This window comes from Cryptotermes secundus, unplaced genomic scaffold (genome assembly GCF_002891405.2).
Source record: "Cryptotermes secundus unplaced genomic scaffold, Csec_1.0 scaffold793, whole genome shotgun sequence".
Taxonomy (NCBI): domain Eukaryota; kingdom Metazoa; phylum Arthropoda; class Insecta; order Blattodea; family Kalotermitidae; genus Cryptotermes; species Cryptotermes secundus.
Window position 1 is genome coordinate 87,417 of NW_019722435.1, and position 4,432 is coordinate 91,848.

Below are 4,432 nucleotides of genomic sequence, written 5' to 3' on the forward strand. Positions count from 1 at the left end.
TTGATAATACTTCAGTGCTCAACAGTGATAAACAGTCACACCAACTGTTTCGTAATGTCACGAAACATTTTGACGTGTGGACAAGGTCAATGTCATTCTACTCTGCATTCACGTGGTTCACGTGGGACACCTTGAGAAACTATACTTATCACATTTAATTGCAGAAAGTGTATGATTGGTTAAAGTTTGTTGGAAAAATGAACAAGCCGTGCGAAATTTCAAATAATTTCACAGCCATATGGAAGAGTCTACGAACGTTATTTTGATAAGGTGGTAATGAGATTTGGGAAGAGAACTATGTAGAATATCTGTATGTAATAAACATATATATTTATCGTACATTTAACATTTAATGAAGCGGTGGCGTAATGTTGTAAAGTGAATAAAGCCACAAACATGTCTCCCGAGAGAAATTTCTATTTATGCCAGATGTGGTGTTAACCGACGTTTCGGAGGAACGTATCGCCTCCGTCTTCAGGGTAGAAGGAAAAATAAGAAATCCGCAAGCGAAGAGACCGTGAGAACCGGTACATGATTTCTTCATTTTCCATACACAGTTTACAGGACTTGTACAATTTATATTAACCCCTTCGACGTAATTTTCAAGACTTGAGCCCTCCAGGCAGTGTAGTACTGAATTAAGAAATTTCCTTGCGAAGAGGGGTCTGTAATAATTGTATGTGTCAGTGCCAATGCTCATTTCTCAGTTGACACATTACCGCATCACGGATTAGCCGTGTAACTGTCCAGTTTATGGGAAGGTCAATTGATGTTTGTGTATGGTTAGGGTTTTGTGAAATTCCTCACTTTCGCCTCACAATTTGGAATTTCCCCCCCTTGAGACATGCAGCACGTGGCTTGGGTTAAGCATGAAGCCAGCTGCCCTTTCGTAAACCAGTCAATTTAATGCGTAACAAGGCCGAGTCCTTTAGAAATTCTAAACTTGACAGGGGAAGCCATAAATTTAGCAGCGTCGTTTCCTGCTAACCCAAAATCTCAGTTTGACAGCCACGCAGCAGGTGGCAAAGTTCACCCCTAAACTGTACACTAGTGGATATTCGCTTTCCTAATTGGAGGAGAATGATAAGAAACCTCCCAATCTGCCCGGTCCAGCCAATCATCGTCTGAAGTGGGGGGGTCCTTTGCCCGAATTTTGAGTAACCAGGGCAAGTATTTACCATTCAGAGGGTGCTTGGCAAAGAGACTTTGAAAGTTACGTTCACCGGGGGTACACGTGTTCGGATCCCCGTAAACACGCCGGTGGTAACTATTAAGTGTGCGTCCCCAGACCAGTAAGTAGGCCTACCTCCACGAATTTGCGAAGGGTAACAATACTGGCTGTTTATGATTAATTAGTGCTAATTAAATAAAGACTCCTTACAGTTAATTGGCGTTGTGGTGATTTCCCTACGCCTAAAGCCCTATTAATCACCCAAGTCGTGGCCTGTCAACACGCCCTGAGAGGAGTCGGATTGCTCTACCGGAGCTAGCAGAACCGAAGAAAAACGGTTACAGCCGGGAGCTTGGATAGCTCGATATAGCGACTAGATTATACACTAAAAGGCCGAGGAGTCGGGGTTCGATTCCCGGTAATGGAAGGGCCGTTTTCTCTATAGTGACCATCCTCCCACCTACACAGTAGGCGCCGGGTGCGCTTTCCCCCGGGGTAAAGCAACTCTCAAATACTGAAATATAATGTTACAGTTGGCAACATCGCAGTAAACAATTTAAGAAGTAGGTTATTTCTTGTTACCTAAGTGATGTTTATTGTTATGTGTAACTACAGTTACGTGTGTAACAACAGGCCAGGTCCTCATTCACTGGCCTCCACTCATAGTCAAAGTCACATTATGACCAAAAGGCAGTCGGCCAGCCAGTCCTGGTGTCAAGCCCCACCTGAGGGCCAAGTCCAGAATTTTGTTACTGTCAGGCAGTTGCGGTTTTGTCGATGTGGGGCACTCTCCCTGACAAGAGTACCAGATTGACTATTGCTTGTAAATTTCATCTCCTTCCATTTTCTTTCTTGTATAATTATTAGAACCAAATGGTCCCTTAGAGGGAGAGAAATTGAGGCAACAGAAGTACCATGGAAGCACTGTACAACTGTGTATCCACCCATGTTACCTTTTGATGCACTGTTCCTATCCTTACAAAAATTGGTAAGGATGTTATGCCACTGAAGACCAGCATATTCCAATAATTTGTAACTTTTTATGACAGTAATAATATGGTGGACATGCAAACTTCCAAGGTAGGAGAGGAAGTAGAACCACTTAATATAGGGTTCTAACCTGACATACATCAACCAAGCCTGCAAAAATGTGAACATAGTTTGAGATTATATATTTACATTTTAACACATTTTCAAAATGTTTAAAATTTTCTCAGTTACATCACACGTCATTTGGTTACTTTGCTATATTATATGTTATGATGGTTCTGAGTTTGCTTGTCACACCAGACCACTGCACATCCATCAGCGCACCTACTTGCACATTCTGGATGAATCTGGTACAACTAAGGTTAGGTTAGATTTATGCACTAGACTACTGTGCATCCGCCTCTTCATTCAGGTAGGACTTGCTCAGGTAGAGATGTTAGGTTGGGCTTTCAGATGGGAAATGTAATGTAACGTGTCTGGAATCCAGAAGAGTCACTTCTATAGAAACGCTAGAATAGACCATTGCATAGGAAACAACAATTGCTCTATTGTAGTTCTAATAGGAGTCTCCATGGTTATAACAGAGGGTTCGTTGCATAGCAGCGACCGAGGTTATAAAACGGGGTTGAGTGCATTCGCACAGTTAGTCTGCTATAAACCGCCAGAGAAGACAGTCTAGTATTGGCCGAGACATTGTGTAAGCAGTAATTGTAACACTGAAAGAGCAAATGATTGCAAGGTGTGTAAGGTGAGCGAGTGGAATAAATTCGCTATATCAAATACCACGGCGTAAACTTATTTGTAGCGTGACACACCCAAACACGCTACACATTTCTTTGCTCTCCGACTGTCGTTCGGTAGATGTAGCATGTCGTCACATATGAAAGCTAAGACTACACTTTATATTCTACTACTTGATGCGACATGAACCGTACGGACATAGTAGGACCGATGACGCTGTGTGTGTTCCTAGACTTATAGTGACATCATACCACCTGCCCTGTCGGTAAGAAAGTATGCAATTATACCACCAGCATTTTTTTTACTGCTCCCTCCCAAAAAATCACTGGTTCACACATATAGCTAAAATTAATAATTGATGTAAATGAAATGTTCTTATTTTACAGGCACTGATGAGAAACTTTCTCCCGATAAATAATGTTGCAACCTGATATCTTGTACTGCAGAGGTTCTTACTCTGTTGTGTGTTTTCTGTTTTCTAACTGAGTTTAATATCACTTCTCTCAAAACGATCTGGAGGGAATGAGTTAAATGATATCAAACTCAGTTCAAAAACAGAAAACACACAACGGAATAAGAACCTCTGCAGTACAAGATATCAGGTTGCAACATTATTTATCGGGAGAAAGTTTCTCACCAGTGCCTGTAAAATAAGAACATTTCATTTACATCAATACAACACTCCCTTACTGAAATTCAATGGATATTTGAACTATAACATATATAGAATACTTGTGTTTAGGAAAGGTGACTGTGGGTAAACTTGAAAGAAAATTCTGTTTCCATCAGAGATATTTGTATTCAACTTCATAACTTTGCTTACAACTTATACCTGAAAGCTGCACAGAACATAGCTTTTCAGTTACATTAATGTTATATATCATGTATAGGAAGTAATAATACTGAGGTTTTCATTTGTTATTAATTTCAGTAGTATAATGAAACTCGAGAATCTGATACACTCTCTTGTTAACAAGATTAAGATTGCATTTAATAATACACGAAAAGCATTAAAATAATTGCAGAACTCTTACAAACCTCTATTTTTTTTTTATTTGTTTCATTCTGGTCCATCACACTAACAATTACAAAGACAAAAATAACTCCGTCCAGCAAGCCACGAACAAACACGGACGATACTAAGAATCTCCTTCACAAGATAGACAGGTGGCACAAGTTCAGCCCCCTCCAAGAAAGATGATAGGAGAAGTGACACGAACCTGCATGGTTAAAAAATTTTGACTTAAAGAACGAAGTTTTAATACCAGGAAGGCTGCTGCAATTGTGAAAAGTTGAATATTGTGTATTCCAGGCATTGTGTATGTGTGTGTATGTAATTTAGCACTCAGAACACCTACTGTGATAGTGGTTTCCAAATAAGTATTGATGTTCCCTCTGAAGATGATCCGTAAGGATCAAAACATGTAAGGGTGCTGAGTTTTCAAGTGGTAAAACTTAAATAGTCACACTGCACGGAGTTGATTTTGTCTTTGTCTTACAAATATCATGATCTGAAACATGCTCATGTTT